Source organism: Schistocerca cancellata, chromosome 1, assembly GCF_023864275.1.
Source record: "Schistocerca cancellata isolate TAMUIC-IGC-003103 chromosome 1, iqSchCanc2.1, whole genome shotgun sequence".
Classification (NCBI taxonomy): domain Eukaryota; kingdom Metazoa; phylum Arthropoda; class Insecta; order Orthoptera; family Acrididae; genus Schistocerca; species Schistocerca cancellata.
In genome coordinates this window covers 808,848,148-808,869,247 of record NC_064626.1, presented here as the reverse complement: position 1 = coordinate 808,869,247, position 21,100 = coordinate 808,848,148, and the positions used below count along the sequence as shown (strand labels likewise).

Genomic DNA, 21,100 nt, shown 5'->3' with positions numbered 1-21,100 from the left:
TTGTAAGGCTTAGTATCGACTCGAATCTCCCTAGTTTTGATCTGTCGGTCTTTCAGCGTGATATGGGTGGGAGAAGGCAATATACTGGTTGACTATTCTAGGAGCGGACAATCTCGAAATTTTAACAGTAACACACGTAACGCTCATGTTGTAGCGTCTGCGGCTGGAGGCGGATGAGTATCTCTGCGATGCTTTTGCGCTTAAATAACTCTGTAGCAAAATGGGGCTATTCTTCTTTGGATCTTCTCTATTTTCTCTCTGTCTTACCTGTTACGTATCCCAGACTGACGAACAGTATTCAAATAGTGGGACCGAGCGAGGTGGCGCAGTGGTTAGCACACTGGACTCGCATTTGGGAGGACGACGGTTCAATCCCGCGTCCGGCCATCCTGATTTAGGTTCTCCGTGATTTCCCTAAATGACTCCAGGCAAATGCCGGGATGGTTCCTTTGACAGGGCACGGCCGACTTCCTTCTCTGTCCTTCCCTAATCCGATGAGACCGATGACCTCGCTGTTTGGTCTCTTCCCCCAAACAATCCAATCCAATCCAATCCAAAAATCAAATAGTGGTCGACCGAGGGTTTTGTAAGATAGCTCCTTCGTGGGTAGACTTCTCTTCCTGATGATTCTTCTAATAAATCTGACATCCGCCTTTCTTGAGATTAGATTTATGCGGTTGTTCCACTTCTGTTCGCTCCTTACGCGTACTCCGAGATGCTTAGTGGGATTAACTTTTCTCAATGATTGTTCGGCAGTAATGTCCAATCAACCTTTCCATGTCCTTGTACGCTGTTGGTGTGTACATTCACTCTGTTCATTAGTAATATATTATTTTAATGAATGTATGCCATGTTAAAGTAAGACAGAAAAATATATGAATCGTAGCCCAGTGTAAATTCCTCGGAAAGACTTACCCACTTAACCTCACTGGCACGGATAACAAAAAAAACATCGTACCGCTGGTGAATGTAGTCATACAAAATTGCGTATACGACGTGCACCTGAAAATAGCAGCTAGTGTCGAAACGCGTCGTGCTGAAGTAAATGTAAATATTAAACATGAATGAAGCAGCAAATTATGCTGTTTATAAAATTCGTAAGAGAGCTCCAGACCTCAGTTAGATTCATGTAACACTGTTACATTTAATTATATACTGTCGTGTACTGATACTACGGATGCACAAACAGAACTTACACGTTTATACATCGCATACATAAATATAGTTAGTTACCTACGAATCTAATAAGTGCTGCCAGTGACTACCCTCTTACTTCACGACGCTGTCAGTTCTCAGAGTGAGAACCGTGAGTCGCAACGCAGGGCAGCGAACCGGCTGTCCAGCGGAACGACGAGCGAGGTAGGCGGCCGGCTGGTGTACGCGGCCGCCGCGTGGCAGCGCCACCGTAGCATAGGAGGCGCTGCGTGGGCAGAGCTGTCGCCGCCGATCCAGTCGTTGTGTTGCAGTCGGACGGAGACAGTGGCAGGTGTTGGGGGCTTCGCGCTCGCCCGCAACGCTCGTGTAACGGTGCTCGCGCTTGCCAGGCTGCCAGGTGAAGGCCGACCTGATGACGTGTCGTTTCTGCGCTCCGTAAGCGAACAATTCCGCATAAGATCGCAACTTTCCCAGTGATATTAACAGCCTCGGCGGCCGCGGGTGGGCATCCGCCTGCTTGGAATGTGATCGAGCTGTCGGAGTCACCTGTTCGTTGGGAACTGTGAAGTGAAATTCATTTTGCTTCGATTTCTGCGCATCGAACGGATAGCAGTCACGAAGCAAAAATTTTAGTCGGGGTGACTGGTTCACAGAAGTGTTTCCGTTTGTGTTCGTTTATTTATCCTGGACATCGCTTTCCATCTGTGACGTGACATTGTACTCTAGCAAGACCCAGAGACTTTAGGTAAGTGTTATTAAAAAGTTATTACATGTTACTCTAAAAGTATTGTGTGATAGTGCTACACACAGTACCAAATTTTTGCCTGCGAGTTTTGCAGAAATAACATCTGTGACCATTGATGTTATTTGAATGTTTTGGATTGAGAAAACCGTACAATCATCCCTTCTTTTAACACAAAAAAGCATCAGATATCTTCAAAATGCATTCGCTTTTAGTTCACGACCAGTCGTTGGCTATTTATCGTCTTCTCAAGTGTTTACTCGCCTGTGTATCGTTAACGTTCCTGTTGGGAGTTCTCAGGAGGGACAGGTAGATGCGTGTGTGCACTTGCTAGCCACCTGCTGTGTGTTTTTCCGGTGCACACAAAGGGACAGTCAGGCTCAGCGGGGACGGCATTGTAACGAGCTTATAAACGTGTCTACGCACTCACGAACAGTCAAGCCAGGCTCTCCGCTCATGAACCACTGGCGAGAACGTTGTTCGCAAGTGGATACCCATCTTAAGAGTAGCGCATGCCATTGACGGCTGGGCATCTGAAACGCAACAGCTGTTTCTCGCGACTCTATTGACTTTTATTATCGTGTCCACGAATTGGCCATGTGCGTCTTTGCAGAAGTTTTTACACGTTTCGGTAATACGCTCTTCTACTTGAATAGATTATTTTGTGGCATATTAAATTTATACGCTATAACGGATGGGCATTGCGTGGCGTTTGAAATATGTTGTTTTCAGCATGGACCTGCAGTGAAAGCCAAGGGCGCCTGTACGGTAATTTTCTTTTTTGGGGGGAGGGGGGATCCTAGACTTGGGGGTATGGAGTATTTTTAATATTTTGTAAGACGAATGGCGTCTTTTACAGCCAAAAGAAAGTTTCAAAACAGTTAAACTACGTGCAGATTTCTAAATCATTTCCGTAAAATGACTACAGCTGACTACATTATATTTTTCCCCTGAGAGATAGGGAGAGAGGGACCCCCTTATCCCCGGGCGTCGTCGATCTAGGTGGAAACTGTGTTAATGTTTCTCCCTGGAGACGATAGTTTCCAGCAAGAAGTGCTATATTACTCAGTTTTCGATACCTCTATAATTCGCCACTTCCCTGTAAGTGTAGCGGCATCTGTGTCTTTGCTATACTTCAAGCAGTTTAGTGTACAGTGCTTCTTTATCGCAGTGGAGGTTCGGGCAACGAGTGCGGGTGAAACGGATGTTGAAGCAAGTGGCCCTCGCCGTAACGCGAGAGTGCGCCTGCACCCGGCGGCCGCTGTTGCATGCCATGCCTGGGCTGGCTTGGCTGGCGACTTTCATCTGTAACCTCGTTCCCTCCTCCCCCACTAGCGTGCTCCCCTGCTTAGCTCACTGCGTCGGCCGAGCCCCGTGTTGGCTTCACTTCGACGGTTCGATTCACTTTGGAACAGCTGCGAAGTGTGGCTCGCAAATTATAACTGCGTGGCCACTTCTTATTTGTTAATGTCCAAGAAAGACTGTTTTTTACATTCATACGCAGACGAGAGAAAATTCTCGACTCTGTAGTGCAAGAACGTTTATAGGTAAATAACGCTTTTCTTTACGTAGTCTCCTTTTATGTTATAAATTGCTCTAGCTGTGGGTACAGGTCAGGAGCTGCCAAAATTAGTGAATCGGAAGAATGTTCCATAAATTTCATCTTAAAATACTTTAGTTTTCACTTTACATAAGCGTCTTTTAGCAAATGTATTTTCTAAATTTTTACTACAAATAGTAGACTTTTTCATGTACTTTCTCGTTTACTTGGGTCAGCGGGCTAGCGTAATAAGCCGACTAGTGATTTCTCGTTCCCAAGGCAATCAGTAAGATTGTTTGTATCTCAGCAAACATTGGCCATAACCTTACCGGAAGATGAAGCCGATATTTTACATGCATGGCCACAAACTTCGACATGATACTGTTTCACATCGTGGCGGTATCACAACTCGTGAGTTGCAACAAGGACACAATCGCCTGGTTTCTGTGTAACCTGTCAAAATATTGTCGAGAGACGTTCTTTTGCGTTTTATACTCGTCAAAGTTAAAAAGCTACGGCATTGATTTTGCGAAATACTTCCTGATACAACAGTTCTTGTAAAATATGCTGTATTCTTTCTTTCATTAATGTTCAGGAATCGCCTTCGTAGCCGAAAGGTTTTTTTGCCGGCACAGGAGCCTAGTCTGTTTGCTCAAGGGACTGGCCACCCTCATCGAGAGAATGAGAAAGATGTCGTGCGACATCCTCAGAGAGCTCCTGACAAACTAAAAAAAAATGAAGAAACACATCGAAAAAACGAAGACCAAAAGAAATAATGTTAGCATCGCTGCATTCTGTGCAGGACGACTCGGGTTCAATTCCCGGTACATTCTGCGGTTTTTTTTTCTGACATGGGGAGATCTGCTACGGGATCCACTCAGCCCTTTTAAGGCCAAATGGGGAGCTGCTTGAATAAAGTAGCTGCGGCATCATCAGGGTTCATCTATGGACAATAATGGCTGGAGGGACTAGCAACCAGCTGAGCAAATATCTCACGACCTTAGATCATTCGGCGTATTGCCTTGAAGGCAGCGGTCGGGTCTAGTCTAGGAACCCCCCTCCCCCCAAAAAAGAAAATTACCGTACAGGCGCCATGAGTGTTGTTTAATGTTTAGGTGCACCATCTATAAAAGAAGAAAAGATAGCTAGTGTTTTATTTTAAAATGGAACAAATTCCTTAAATCTTTATGCTTTACATTTCTGTGTGTGGTCGACCGAGCAAAAGAGAGAGAACGGTAAATGCTGTCTGAGCAGAACTATCCCCGCTCAAGTTGGCATCTGACTTTAGTCTTGTGCAAAATTTAGTAATTGACCCTGTGGTCATCTCTCACAAGAAGAGGTCCCTTGCTGTTGGATCAAGTTTTTGAAAAAAAAAAAAAAAAAAAAAAGTGTACTGTGATGTAGGTTAAGGTGCAAGGAATCACATCCTGCAACCGTTCACCCTGGGTTACACTAAGCAACATCTCCGTAAATCTGAGTTGTTATTATGGAAACTCGGTAAATCCTTTCCATTTTTGAAGCTATAGAGCATCAAGCGAAATTCCGAAACTGTTTTTCGTCGCTCACTCGCAAACTTGGACCCTCCAGGGTAAATGACTGCAGGGTGTCAATCGTTGGACCTTAACCTACATCACAATATACATTGTTTCAAGAAGTCGATGCCAGCACTGGGGACCTCTCCTTGTCGGTGCTATAGGATTTGTCATCATAATACAAAGAAAATAGAGCTGAAAATGTATATACACACAGAATATGTATGCTTTTGTGATGATGGCATTGGTGTCAGTACTACCTCTGTACAAGGCTCGATAACCGTTAGCCATGCCGTTTGAAGGTCGCCGTGAAGCAGTGTAGTATTAAACTAGTAATCACTATTTCACTGTTAGTATTTAATTTGTCATAAATCTGAATTTATTGTTACTGCCAATGATCAACGTCTTACTACTTTCACGAAAGATGTAACAGATTAACATTGGTGATTGAAAGAAAGTAGACAAGACAATATGTCAGGTAGGTACGGTTTACTAGTTAGGCATGTCTGTTTTGGCCCAGTGTTTTAACTCCATTCTTGCAGGTTCAGTGCGCAAGTTATGGCTGAGAAGGTGCAGGTAGCGATATGAGAGCAGTGATGACTGTACTGGCAGATAATCATGACATCATTTGCTTTACCTGCGCTCAGCTACGTAGAAATCTCACTGTCAGATGAGCATACTTTGTGGTATACAGACGGACGTCGTCAATGGTTAGGAAAGGGTGCGTCAATTTTCGCCAGCGACGTTTTTATACATAGTACCCTCTAGCAGAAAGAATATTTGTGCTAGTTCGCACATTTAGTTGCTAATTGCCCTTTCCTTTACACCATTACTTAAGGTTAGTTACAGTATATGGAAGTTACGCATGTTAAAATAAGCTTTGTTCGTCGACGTATTTTATACCAATATTTCTAGTTTCGCTTTGGTAAGTGCCCAAACGTAAATTAACAGCTTTTACGTTCATCGTAGTTCTGCGTATGTCCCATTCCTAAATGCTACTTAGATTCGTCAGAGGTCCTCGCTGTAATGCAGGTAGGACAAATTAGTTTTACAGACAGTGAACAATGTTTGCTATTCAAAATCGTTACTGTCCATCGTTCAGATCGCTGTCTGTTTACCAATATTAATCCAAGGAATTCGCAAAAATTAGCGATGTTTCTATAGTGAGAGTGATTCAGATGAAAGCATGATAGAGAGAGAAGGTACACAGTTTGTGTTATGTAAGCAGAAAATGACCTTTCAAGACGTGACGTTGTTTCTCGCGTAAAGCGTCGACTTGCTTTCGACGCCTGGGATCAATTAGCCGACCTCTACCACCGAAAATACATTCATAATTTCTAGAACAGCAGGACTGTTGGCTTAATTGGAATATGTTGATGTCGCTCATTATAGTTAATTACTGCGTCCGTTCAGCTTTGCGCAGTGCTATATTTGATTAGTTGATTATAGTTAATTGATATTTTAATATTGTTGGCGTTTAAACGTCCGTTCGCTCGTCAGTCGAACTTCGTTTTGTGGCAGATTTCAGTCAGATCTGAATCGCTCATAACTACGAGACTAATAGGTAAACAGTGGTTGAGCCCTCAACGGATATATCGTGTCTGTAAAAGTTTGTCATACAGTATTTGTTTTGCCTGTGACGTCCTTCGCGTGATTGTTACAAATTACTCTGTGTGAAGTTGTAAACTAGTATAGCGTGGAAACGCGTTTAGCTATACAAAACACTGATTAGCTTATCATTGTGAATATCGTGCGTAGCACTGCAAGAACCAAAAGTAATAAACAAATATTCGCTGCAACAAGTTCAAATCGGTATTAAAAATTACAAAATAATGGAAGATGCAACAGTGTTCGGTATTATGGAAGATGCATGTAAGAGGAAAACTCGCATCGAAAGGAATCCAAATAGCCTAAAAAGTCCAGGATCGAGAGAAGCGCGAAGGCTACGGCAATGTCGAAAAGGAAACGAAAAAATCGGTACAAAGCGATCATACAGCAGTCAGCGACACTCCAACCTTGTGGTAAGTCCACACTAGTACCATTATACTGCTATGTAGCTATTGTATTAAAGAGACGGATAATTACGTATATTAATACCAAACACTTGATATGATTTAATGCAGACGTTGTCGCGAAAAATCTACTGCGCGAACCGAACTGCATTACACATTTTTTTTTTCAAGAACTTAAAGGCGAATGGTCTCATCAGTATTAAATCATCATAGGTGACTACTTTTCCGGTCATTGAAACTGGCAGATTAAAACTGTGTGCCGCACCGAGACTCGCGAACTCAGGACCTTTGCCTTCCGCGGCCAAGTGGTCTACCATCTGAGCTACCCAAGCACGACTCATGACCCGTCCTCACAACTTCAATTCTGCCAGTAGGAGTACTTTTCAAACATCACAGAAGCTCTTCTGCGAACCTTGCAGTTCAGAAGCTTAACATTTGAAATGAGATCTGCGATTTTTATTCATGTATTTTTCCAAAGGAAACTGTATGCTTCCAGAGACTTTTTTTCAGGTCTCAGCCGTCTATGATGTATAAATGCAGACTCAAGCGATAAATGAAAATTTGTACCAAGGTCGGGATTCGAACACAGGTCTACTGCTCACTAGCCAGATGTGCTGACCACTACGCCACCCTGACACCGTGGCTTTGCACAACTGCACGGATTGTTCTGGCACATCTTCCTCCTCAATCAAATTCCCCTACTTGGTATTCCTCTTAATTCAAACAGTATTGCAGAGGCTCTCAACTGTATTGGAACACCTTACCATCGAATGAAACCCAGGCGTAGGTGTTTTAAACAAAAGGAACTATATGCTTCGAAAGATCTATTCAAGTCTCAACCATCTACGGCGTATATATGCAGACTGAAGCGACACGCCTGTCTTGGGTTTCAAACAGGATCCCCTGTATCATTCGATGCTGAGGTGGTATTCCAGTACAGTTGGAGAGCCTCTACAATGCTGTTTGCTTTTAGGGGGAATACCAAGTGCAGTGAGGCGTGAGTGGGAATTTGGATTAAGGAGGAAGGTGTGCTAGGGTAGTTCGTGCAGTTGTGCAAAGTCAGGGTGGCGTAGTGGTTACCGCATTATTGAGCAGGACACCTGCGTTCGAAATCCGGCCTTGGTGCAAATTTTAATTCGTCGCCTCAGCAAGCATACATACTTCAAATATTATTTAATTTCAAGAACATAAAGGAGATATTGCTCGAAAGTAATTCCGGTAGCCTACAGATGTGAAATATGCAGTTAAGGATTGAAATCTTTTGTTGTACACATCGGCTCCTCATATGGGCTGAGTTAAAGAAGTTGGTCTGATGATAGTTACGCTACCCAAAACTGCCACAAGCAATAGAAAGGAAAGACTTTGCGGTTTAGACTGTTAGTGATTACCGTTGTATTAAGTAAAACTTGGTGAAATTCCGACAAGTTTCCAAAATTTCTTAGTTTGTTTTGTAGATGCAGCCTCTGTTAATAGTAGTGTTTCGTTGCTGTTTCTCTTGTAGCAGTTAAGACCCACCTATCATTCGTTCGATACAGTTCCGCGCTGTCGCCTGATAAACGAAGTAAGAGCCTACGGAATATCGGACCAGCTGTGTGGCTGGATTGAAGAGTTTTTAGCAAACAGAACACAGCATGTTGTTCTCATTGGAGACACGTCTACAGACGTTAAAGTAACGCCTGGCGTGCCACAGGGGAGTGTTACGGGACCATTGTTTTTCACAATATATATAAATGACCTAGTAGATAGTGTCGGAAGTTCCATGCGGCTTTTCGCGGATGATGCTATAGTATACACAGAAGTTGCAGCATTAGAAAATTGCAGCGAAATGCAGGAAGATCTGCAGCGGATAGGCACTTGGTGCAGGGACTGGTAACTGACCCTTAACATAGACAAATGTAATATATTGCGAATACATAAAAGAAGGATCCTTTATTGTATGATTATATGATAGTGGAACAAACACTGGTAGCAGTTACTTCTGTAAAATATCTGGTAGTATGTGTACGGAACGATTTGAAGTGGAATGATCATATAAAATTAATTGTTGGTAAGGCGGGTACCAGGTTGAGATTAATTGGGAGAGTTCTTAGAAAATGTAGTCTATCAACAAAGCAGGTGGCTTACAAAACACTAGTTCGACCTGTACTTGAGTATTGCTCATCAGTGTGGGATCCGTACCAGGTCGGGTTGACAGAAGAGATAGATAAGATCCAAAGAAGAGCGGCGCGTTTCGTCACAGGGTTATTTGGTAAGCGTTATAGCGTTACGGAGATGTTTAGCAAACTCAAGTGGCAGACTCTGCAAGAGAGGCGCTCTGCATCGCGGTGTAGCTTGCTGTCCAGGTTTCGAGAGGGTGTGTTTCTGGATGAGGTATCGAATATATTGCTTCCCCCTACTTATACCTCCCGAGGAGATCACGAATGTAAAATCAGAGAGATTCGAGCGCGCACGGAAGCTTTCCGGCAGTCGTTCTTCCCGCGAACCATACGCGACTCGAACAGGAAAGGGAGGTAATGACAGTGGCACGTAAAGTGCCCTCCGCCACACATCGTTGGTTAGCTTGCGGAGTATAAATGTAGATGTAGAAGACAACGTTGGTGTTATTTTTAGTTTTCATTCCCTTCTTCAGAGTAAAAAGTTACAGTATTTGTGGTATATACTTTCTCCTAAACACAAGTCATTTATATCAAGAGCATGTGGAGCACGTCTCCCCAGTTCTGTGATAGCTGCGCCGGAAGTGCAGTTCGTAACGCCGCGATCAAAATACGTTCATTACAGCGGGCGGTGCGGAGCTTTCCCCGGCACTAGCTCGCAGTGGGCCAGTGGGTGTTGCCGTGAGGCACCGCTGGGTTAGCAACTCTTTCGCGCTTAGAAAGTCTGTGACGAAGCCGCCATCCCAGTTATTCGCTGAAGAAAAAGCGTGCCGGATGGTCCGGGCTTCGTGCTGGGATGCATTGGAAGAAAGCTGACAGCATTATCACGGTAAGGTCCTCCGTTACAACTTGCAATGGCCAGGGAGATAGGGTCTAGGAAACAGTCTTCCGCGCGTGGACTTTGGCGCTAATTTGGTAACATGGGAGAGGGCCACTGCCAGTTAAAACTTCTGTCTGAGACACACCCTGTAGTGCTGACATTGAAAAGCAAAGGCCTAAGGACCGCGTTTAAACTTAAATGTCATTTCAAGATAAAAGTCCCAGGAGAGTGTATTTCACTCTGGCTTCACGGTAACGCATGTCTGTTGAAATATTACCCATTATTACCCATTATTTGCGAGTGTAAGTACATGCAGACAGAATTTGATTGTTTCCAGGTCTGGCTTTTCTTTTATTTATTTATTTTTTAAGAACGCAGATGTTCCGGTTTCTTTGTGTGTGTGTGTGTGTGTGTGTGTGTGTGTGTGTGTGTACGATATGCAGTGTGCAGACATCAGAATACTTGACAATCTCAGTTTTGAACTGAAGGTAAGTTATTGACGGCAATAACTCTTAAAAGTAAGTTAAAATTGATTAAGAAGTCTGAATGACTGTTAAATTAAAATGTACATTAAGATTTACCCAAAGTGCAATATATAAACGTATTTTTGCGGAGAAAATGCATTTGTTGTAGAACAGTTGGCACGTTCCACATCACTGCGAGAAATCGCGTGTTTGATACATTGGGTATATAGTTGGTTTGAGGTACTTTATTCTTGTATTTTGGAGCACGTACACCACCCACTGCTGCATATGATTTAAGACACGTATTCAAATTGTTAAGAATTAGGGGTCAGTCGAATTTTATTTTACTGAAATGTTACTAATATAGTTAATTTATTATTATGTAGTACCTCCTCGCAAGGCTTCAATTTTAATGGGTATGAAGAACAGCTATCGCCCTTCCAAACATTTATTTGTGTGACTACAAGTGTTGGACTACAAATAGGAGGATTCGAGCTTCGATGCCCAGTCAGTCATAAGGGTTTGTCTTAGTTACTGCTCCTGTCACTTCTGGCAATGCCTTCTATTTGCGAAAAACGTCAAGTTGGTCCATGGTTAAGATTCCAAGGTCAAATATATGTGCCCTCCACCAAACCGTCCTATTATTCGTTGGGTACATTACTTCACAGGTCGCAGAAAGGTAAGGATATGTCTTCTTCAGGCGTGCAGCACCGTGGGATGAAAAACTTTACTCTGTGTATATTTCCAAGGCAGATGGAAACAGTTTGCGGTCTGGAACAAATCTCAAGGTATAACTCAGTACCGGCCAGACAGGGGTTGGATGCCAAACATGTCTACCCGACTCGTTATTATACTGACAGAAATTACTCTTCTTCTTACGGTTTCTTTGTCCTAGAACGGATTCAGAAAGTCTTAAATATGTCTTTCGGAACCAGAAGCCAATGGAGCATGACATCTACGGTGATTACGTTACCGCTGCTTTCTCGGTACGTAGTCATTCTCTATTAGCGCGAGTGACCTAATCGTCTCCTTCACGGGTGTGATTCACATTGTTTAACTGCTCTCTCGGTGTATTTCTGACGTTAACTTCATCAAATTACCTTGCATTTACGAACCGGCACAGAATTACATTTAATGCTCCGTTAATTCAGGAGTACGAACACATTACACAAAAACTGCATTACTTTTCTAGATGCAACGTAGCTAACTGGAAGTTATGGGACACTGGTGAGGAGAGGGATAGGCTTAATTTTCAACTTTGAGTAAGAATCGTGGAATAATTAAACGCGGATAATTCATCTAGCCTCACGGAAGGGAGGGACGTGTAGTATTCAGTCTTGCACCGATGTTAGTATTAATTTACTTTGTTTTTTTACTCGTATTCGAAAGAAAGTTAGCTACCCAGCGGTGTCAGTATCATTAAAATAACTTTTGTTTCATTAAGAGTCACTTACGTATTCTTATGGTAATACACAAATTTTGGAGACTTAGACTGACGTTATATTACTTTATTATTTTGCACTTACTGTCATTTTTCCTAAGGTAACATTCTCACTCTTTGTGAAGGTATAAAAATATTTCCCATGTCAGAGAATAACTATTAACAAGCATATTGCATTATTTTCTGAAGTACGGTAATCAGTATTGTTGAAATAATAGTACTGTGTAAGATCCTTCAGCATCTGGAGAAAATTGTATTTACTGAAAGAGTACGTGTCGACTACAGTTTCTTACTCAGCTCATATTTCTTAATTATCCCTATTTCAGTTTCCTACGAGGCAGACGCAGTGTGACGACATTCAAGGGGCGCCCTACGTTCGTCCTAGACGTGAAGATATCTTTGGTATGCGGGATATCCTATGTCCAGTTCACGCTATAAAATGTCTACACCGCGAAGAAATGTTAGCGACTGTTGCTATTCAGTCATCTCTTCTCCTTACTCAATCCTGTGATTTTTGACTCTCCTCCCCCTTGCAGTGTCAGCATTTATTCTTATTGAAATTAAATTTTATCTTTTATTTTTGGGGACTTAGTTTTGGAGAACACGATTTTGCTCGAAGATTGCCGGAGCTGAGATGCAGATAGCTTTGCGTGTGTTGTGAGTTGGCTTTAGCAGCATTAGATGCAGGGCTCCGGCTATCGACCCCGGGCCGGCGGGCCGTCGCTCTCGCGGGATTGGATTTCCCATCCGTGGTCCTGCTATCAGCGCTCGCAGCAGGAGACAGATCGATCGCTGGTTAAGCTATTTTCTATGCGCTGACCGCCCGTGCGATTGCGGTTTAAACATCTGGACGTTCATGAACTGCAGTGCAGCACATAAACATCACTAATTAATCCGCACGATCGTCTTTCAGCCACATTTTCGTCAAGAAACGTTTGTGTGTCAAGATGTCTGTCGATAAGTTCTTAGAATTGTACGTATGGTGAAAAGCAGCGGTTCCTTTACAGTATGGAGCTCTATTCGCTCGGACCATCCTTAAATACGGACTGTGAGACAAGCACTGCTCTGTGCCTCTTCCTTCGACACACTCGGAGCGTTCCCTTCCTCTCCGTGTTCTTATAATAAACAGCTGATCTGCAAAACTATTCCAAATTGCAGTAAACGGAGTTGATAATCATCCTCATTATCATTGTCAGTGTCGTCCGTCCCTCTCTGCGTACTTAAGCTGTGGTGAGACGGAATTTTGTGAAAGGACAACATTGGCACAGGCAGTACTGGAGTTAGCCGTCGATGGAGAGGCTGTTGCTGTCACAAGAAGCCTGGACAGCGGGGGCAGCATTGCTCCTCCTACCAAACGCTGACATTGACATTCATCCTTAAGAGTTTGCTAATATGTCCGTGGACCGTCGCCAAGGTAAAATTGTTTGTGAGAAAAGACATTGCTCGATTCACTAAATGTATGTTATTTATTTCAGAAGGTGAGTGCACCGGACAAAAAAAATGTCACACCCACGAGACACCCTACTAATAGCGTGTGACACCGCCTCTAGCTCTGATAATGGCCTCTATACAGCTAGGAAGTGAGTCAGATACGCCACTCTAACCGAAGCCACCCATTGATACTTAGATTCCGAAAAGCTACCATACTACATTTAAGTTGATTGCTACGTTCCAGCCACCGTTCCAAATAGTACCAACAATTTTGTTTAGGGGGCCATTAGAGGTGTGCAAGGGCGACTGAATGTTCGTCAAACCGGAAACGTATGCGTGTGCAGCCCTATGATCGTGGACGTTGTTATCTTGGAAGACCAGAGTGTCCACCTCATATACATCATGAAGACGTAGGTGGAGGGACAACACTTGGTCACCGATAACGTTAAAACGAACTCAAAGCATTCGACGACATTCTTTATAGCGTGGTAGCGAAACTCCAAATCCGCAATAGCTGGTTATTGTGTTTTTACAGCCGGCCGGAGTGGCCGAGCTGTTCTAGGCGCTACAGTATGAAACCGCGCGGCCGCTACGGTCGCAGGTTCGAATCCTGCCTCGGGCATGGATGTGTGTCATGTCCTTAGGTTAGTTAGGTTTAAGTAGTTCTAAGTTCTAGGGGACTTATGACGTCAGCAGTTAAGTCCCATAGTGCTCAGAGCTATTTTGTACCATGTGTGTTTTTACTGTATGACGACCAGGTTCATAACCTGGAGGTATATCTTCAGGTCATATAAAATTAATACTTAATGTGTCACGACTTACAAGGCGCAAGTGCGCACAAAACATGTCACTCCTAGCTAAAACCTTGGATGAAACGGCTGATGGGCATCCGATCCCGAACCATTTTAAATGGTTTGATAGGCCTTCACATCATGTACAAGTTCTTTAGCTGTGGTTGCCCGAGCTATAAGGTTATTTGAAACGAAACATCTGTTGACAGAAGTCTTCAGCCAATTATGGGGAAAATAAAAATTCCCGGACGACTGGGATGATGATGATGATGATGATGATGAAAAATATTTGCAAATCCAGCATATCGCCTCATCCCGTTAATCTAGTCTGTGTTAAAAAATTTAGACCGAATTTTTAGGCGTCGTATGGCATAGCGGTTACAGACGATCAGCTTGTTACCTGATAACACAGTGTGTATTCCGTAATGAAAGAAGCACGATGGATACTCTGTTTTCTAACAACGGACTTCGAGCGTACATTCTTAAATAAAATCTGTTTGATAGCAGTGTTCCTGGGCTTACAGGGGCCTACTACGGTGTGCATGTCAATTTGCTGATGTACAAACTCCGGTCGATTGGGTTTTTAGTCCATTTCATCAACAGCTTATACAATGTACTACACAGACGTGTCATTTTAGTACGAGATAACACTGTACGTTATAAAGGGGATTAACCGAAGGATCAATTTTAAATCCCTTTTAGACTCATTGCACACCGCTGATGTAGTAAAGCTGTTTGGTCCTGCAAGAAAGCCCCTGAATTTTGATGTGCCCATGCTCTTTGTAATTGAATCTCAGCGCAGAATTTCGTGGCAATGTCTTCGACCGTCCGCAGAAAACTTTTGCCGGCAGTGCATGCATCGCGAAGTTAATGTTCTTTGATCCATTTGATACTTAACATTTGTTATATTTTAATGGTTGAAACTAAAGCTACGTTTTTGTGACGACTAATTAATACCCTCACCGTATAATACACACCAAATTTGGACTGCTAATAGTAGCTCTGATTTCGACCGCCTCTGTGTTTCGTAAAACTCCTCAGGTCACATGGATTTTAGCTTCCAGTGACAGCACGGGAACGTTCTCGGTATGGGGCTGTTGCACGGAGTTTGCAGTAGGGAAGGGCTGCACGCCCGAGAGACGGAGGGGGTCCGCCCTCGTATCGATCCCATCTCGTCTCACTGCGTGACACATCCCTGTGCTCGCCTGATATCGACAGTTGCGTTGCAATAACTGTAGCAGCGGGTGGTGGCAGACATGCGCGGGGTGAGTGGGATGTATTTTTCGTTTGGGGGCAGAGCATATGCGTGACGTTCCAAGGGACAGCTGAGCTCCCGACTGGGCAGTGGGAAACTGCCGCGGCTCGTCACCAGCTGAGTCAGTTTTCATGGTGACGTCGGCTGGACGCATGCCAGCTGCCTGCGGTTTCCGGGCGCGCCTGGTTGTCTGTGCAGGAAGCAGCGAGAGAGAGAGAGAGAGAGAGAGAGAGAGAGAGAGAGAGAGAGAGGCGCCAAAGGTATCTGGAGCTTCACCACAAATAAAGTTCAGAGATACTGGTTGTTTACGGAGAATTGCCCAACATGTACGTTGGCCCGGTGCCTCAGTAGTAAAGTGGCAGATTACGGACGCAAAGGTCTAGAGTTCGATCCCCGGTCAGTCCTAGTACTCTTATGTCACTTATCACTTCTTTCACCTCCGGCAATGTGAAAGACGCTGAGTTGCACCGTGGTTAGGAGTCCACGTTAAACTAATAGGTCCTCATGCAACTGGCTAGGTAAATCAGTTCGAGGTTCAGTGTACGTCACGCACACATCACTTCCATTCTGGGCATGCATGGTAAAGGACTGTGGTGTTCGAAACAGCCTTCGGGTCGATTATAGCATTACCTTACAAACAAAATGAGTAATTATCGATACTACTGAAGCACAAACCGATTGTAACAAAAAGTTTACTGTCATAAATCATAATTTATTTTATTTCCACTACTTTCAGAGCTCCATCATTAGGTGGGTGTATTTCATTTACTACGACATGTACGCGCTGAGTTTATGACTTTCTTGGCCACTGGTTACTTATTCTGTCACGTCAGTTACATATAACATCGCATGAACTGAAGTGTTAACAAAATACGTTCAGCCGGCCGCGGTGGCCTAGCCGTTCTAGGCGCTTCAGTCTGGAACGGCGCGACCGCTACGTCGCAGGTTCGAATCCTGCCTCGGGCATGGATGTGTGTGATGTCCTTAGGTTAGTTAGCTTTAAGAAGTTCTAAGTTCTAGGGGACTGATGACCTCAGATGTTAAGGCCCATAGTGCTCAGAGCCATTTGAACCATTTTTGAATCTTTCCCTCTTCGAAGGATTAAACTGTTTGTAAAACATGCGACCAGTAAATTTTGTTATCGATTCATCGATCGCGATGTTCTTTTCCATTACATGTACTTCTTTGAATTTCGTACTGAAACAGTTTGTCACAGCTGTGACTGCGTAATTTATCCATCTTGTCAGTCACATCGTAATTTGCAAAATGTAAAAACCTAGCGATTTGCAAAAATCTTTTCAGTGGCATAGTTTTCCTGACTTTCGGTGTTTCTGTGAGGGCTCCTTTGGAGGTGTACATCTTTTTTTTTAACTGAGTTATTATTATGCATAATGCAAAGGGGGACGCGAAACCGGCTGTAACGTTTTTTATAAAGTGTTTTACAGCCAGTGCGGAGTTCAAAATGCTCTAAAACTGGTGCTCTTATACCAAGAATTTGCGTAGATTTTTGGCTTGTTGTTTTCTTCTTTCCAAATCCATTGCTCTGATGATTTGATACGTCTTCATCTTCGGTGTCATCTCCAATGATAACTCATCTTGGACGTTTTCGTACCATCAGTATCGGCAGGATGTACCGAATCACGGTCCGCAATAACAATATACTTACAACTACCACCAACATTGTATGTTCTTTTTACTGACGTGGTGGGTATATAGTTTGTTCCATTCTTTCAGAGAATTATAACCGACACGTGTGAACACAACGAAAGAATACTCGTGACTGTAGTAAGAGAATTTGAGAATTGTTGAACTGCGAGTCCGACTTATGTTGTTTGTTCCGACATAACAAGGGCCAGAACGCCTTGTTTCCGTGGGGTACGCACGATGTGCAAACCACGAGGCAGACTCGTGTTTATTGTTCGTGGTTCAACTTCTTTACCACGAGTCTTACCCGGGGTTAAATAACAATTTCACGTCCCAAAACTTGTGTTCATCTGAGCATGTAAATATGTTGAACAGGCCATCTTTCACTCGTAGCTTTCATATGATTTAAAAAATGTTTATGCGCTCTATATACACTAATGGCAAATTACAGAACTAGTATATTTGACATGCGTGAAATTGACTTCCCGCGAACAGCGTTTCAGCGTATTCATCAAGGCCGATGATAATTTTAGCATATTTTCTGGGATGACTATCCTCCTCGACTTCAGTTGTCGCAGAATGAAATGAACGTCAACTAACATTACATTGTTACCGTGGAATTGCAATCTTAGTTTCATAAAGTAAGTAGACCAGTCACTGACCTGAATGCTGGTTTGACTGCAATAGTCAATTAGCAAACTTTTGCTTTTCTTCCTACTAGAAAACTCGCTCAAATAACAAATGTTCAAATGTGTGTGAAATCTTATGGGACTAAACTGCTAAGGTCATCAGTCCCTAAGCTTACACACTACTTAACCTAAATTATCCCAAGGACAAACACACACACACACACACACACACACACACACACACACACACACACACATATGCCCGAGGGAGGACTCGAACCTCCGCCGGGACCAGCCGCACAGTCCATGACTGCAGCACTCAAATAACATATACGGACCTGTAGGGCAATGTCGAATACAGTTCATAATAGATTCAAAATTTTTTCATGCAATTGTCGGATAATAGTCAGAGGTGAATGTCATGTAAAGTTACATAAAAATAGGATTGAACCAGTATTTTTTTTATTTCACCTGAAACCACGAATCTCTTTGTTCTTATCTGCGGAGTCGTTAAGTCTTTTTTTTCTTCACCATATGCAGAATTGCAAGTTGAAATTGTACCCAGTAAATTACACTTGATAATATTCGTCCGCAACCCACTGGGCGTGACAGATCTCTAGTACATGTAATCTTTTATACAACCTTATCAGAAGATAAGCTGGCTGCAGGTTTTTAAACGCTGCCGAACGTGGTGGAGTGTTAGTGTGCAGTCAAACTGAAAACGTGAAACTTCGCACGACTTCAGCACTGCTTACAAATAATGTGACAAGAGTGTCACCAGCGTCAACGGACCACAGAAGAAATGACGTGAATGTGTGTACGACGTTACCAGTGCTATACCCAGCAACTGAAACTGTTACATGAAGAAAATGCATTCTGTTTAACTATTTGCTACCGTTGCGTCGCTACTTGTGCCACATAAAACCTTCATTGCAGGAGCTTTATAACGATCGTGTAAGTGACACAGTGAGACGTTCTATGTTATTCCCAGTTTTCTTCCTACTGTTGATGGGAACACGGGATACGAACAGCTGTAAAAAGCATATGGTATTTTTCACCGCTCCAAAGCGCTGATCGTAAATCCTGGAGCAGGTGTGTGTGTGCGCTTTCTGCCGACACTGTATCCCTGTTTACGGCCCTGGGCGTTTACTGGAACAGATAAGCGGCGCAGTACGCTGTACTTAGTGTTTCTGTTGTACTATGGCTTCCCGTAGGAACAACGCACAATCGGAGAACAAACGGGTGACGCAGTCAGCCGAAAGCTTATCTCCGAATTCCCGACCGCGATTCTGTTGATACGCTGTCACCATCGTATCTCTGCAGCCTGCATATCTATCTGTGCCGCCGAGCTTGTTTGCTCGATACTGCTGTTACTCCACAACAGAAGCTGGACGGGCATTCCTCTGGGCTTCTCTACCATGACTAGTCCTGCCGAGGAAAGACGGAACAGCTTGATTTACAGATGGTTGAGGTAAGTGTGCGAAGACAGTTTAGAGTTCTGTGTTCCCTTCGCTGTTCGTTGAATTCGCTATGCTAAGTTACTTGTTGATCTCAAAACATGGTGATACAGAATCTAGCTGCGATTCAATTTATGCTAATCACTTCGATACTTCGCTGCATCTGTGATTACATGAGTTTATACTTACAGCATTTCCAAGTGTGACGATAGTCTTCTTACTAGCAGTAACAGTCAAAACATTAGACATTTCTCATGTTTTTGCGCGTCTACTTGTTCTGCGCTGAGATAGATACATTTTTGCTATGTGAAGTTACAGTAGTATGGTCAAAAGTTGTTTGTCGGGACTTAGGCTCGAAGTGCATGTTACCAGAAACACATTAGAATTTTTTTTAAAAAAAATATAGGATGATACAGATAAATTGGATGACAGTAGGTACAGTATGAAACTACTCAACATAAGAACATGCGGGTGTCACCGTGAATGATAATGTGATTGTAAGGCGATCGTTAGAGCTTCAAGGAATCAGGGTGTAACCGAACGGTTCCTTTGACAACGCAATGTCTTCAGCTGCATGCGTCCGCAGCTCGTGCTCTAGTGGCTGGCGTTGCTACCCCCGGATCACGGGGTCCCGGGTTCGATTCCCGGCCGGGTTGGGGATTTTCTGTGCCCGGGGACTGAGTGTTTGCGTTGTCCTCATCATTCGTGAAAGTGGCTAGATTAGACTGTGTACAGATTGTGAATTTGTACGGGTGCTGATGACAGCGCTGTTGAGCGCCCCACAAACCAAACATCATCGTCAGCTACATGCGGGACTTCGTAAGGCTATTTTATTAAACTTCCAAGACAGCTTGTTTTGCAGTTTGACTGAATTGTTTAATCCTGTAACGAAAATGGAAAATGCTACACTACCCAAGTGGTACCGGTTGGTCATTACACGCACATTAGCCCGTACCATCGCTCTCCTAGCAAAGAGTCTAGAAGTAATAGTAGAAGAAAATCTAAGTTAAACTGAGCATGTAACTGCAATGAGCAAGAAGAAATCATCTCTCCATGCACTACAAAAATACAAAAAGCTCTTTCCTCTTGGGGATTAGCCGAGCGGTTTAAGGCGCTGCAGTCATGGACTGAGCGGCAGATCCCGGCGGAGGTTAGAGTCCTCCCTCGGGCATGGGTGTGTGTATTTGTCCTTACGACAGTTTAGGTTAAGTAGTGTGTAAGCTTAGGGACTGATGACCTTAGCAGTTAAGTCCCCTAAGATTTCACACACATTTGAACTTTTTTTTTCTTTCCTCTTGGCCAGAAAAAGAAATTTGTACAAACATTTATACTTCCAATTAATTGTTGGTTACAGCAGTGTTATCATACAAGATCTTTCTCAGGAAAGCTCATGGCGCCTGGAACTGGTTTTGGTCTGTCTCGTTTCATCTGTGATGTTCGTCTTTTTTCATCATACTTCATCATATGAACAGCTACCATGGCTGCGTGCAAAGAAGCGCAGAGATTGCCATACCCTCTGTTTTCTTTACTGTCATACCAACGTTATTCTCCATCAGCCGTCCGCTGTGGCCGAGCGGTTCTAGGCACTTCAGTGCGGAACCTCGCGGCCACTACGGTCGCAGGTTCGAATCCTGCCTCGGGCATGGATGTGTGTAATGTCCCTAGGTTAGTTAGGTTTAACTAGTTCTAAGTTCTAGGGGACTGCTGACCTCAAAATGGTTCAAATGGCTCTGAGCACTATGGGACTTTACTGCTGCGGTCATCAGTCCCCTAGAACGTAGAACTACTTAAATCTAACTAACCGAAGGACATCACACACATCCATGCCCGAAGCAGGATTCGAACCTGCGACTGTAGCGGTCTCGCGGTTCCAGACTGTAGCGCCTAGAACCGCTCGGCCACTCCGGCCGGCTGATGGCCTCAGATGTTAAGTCCCATAGTGCTTAGAGCCATTTGAACCATCTCCCTCATCTCTCGCCTCGACCTTAACTCTCTTGTCTGATCAACAGGGCGGAAACACTCGTTCTACTCAGA

General features: G+C 43.6%; 1 protein-coding gene across 2 annotated transcripts in view; it reads left to right on the top strand.

Annotated features, from left to right (window-relative positions):
* Window positions 1-1,467: 1,467 nt before the first annotated feature.
* LOC126188051 (ecotropic viral integration site 5 ortholog) overlaps window positions 1,468-21,100 on the top strand; it is a 155,183-nt gene continuing 135,550 nt past the window's right edge. For both annotated transcript variants that reach the window (XM_049929489.1, XM_049929498.1), the window contains exon 1: window positions 1,468-1,900. The gene's annotated coding sequence lies outside the window, so the exon portion shown is untranslated. The remainder of the gene's footprint in view (window positions 1,901-21,100) is intronic.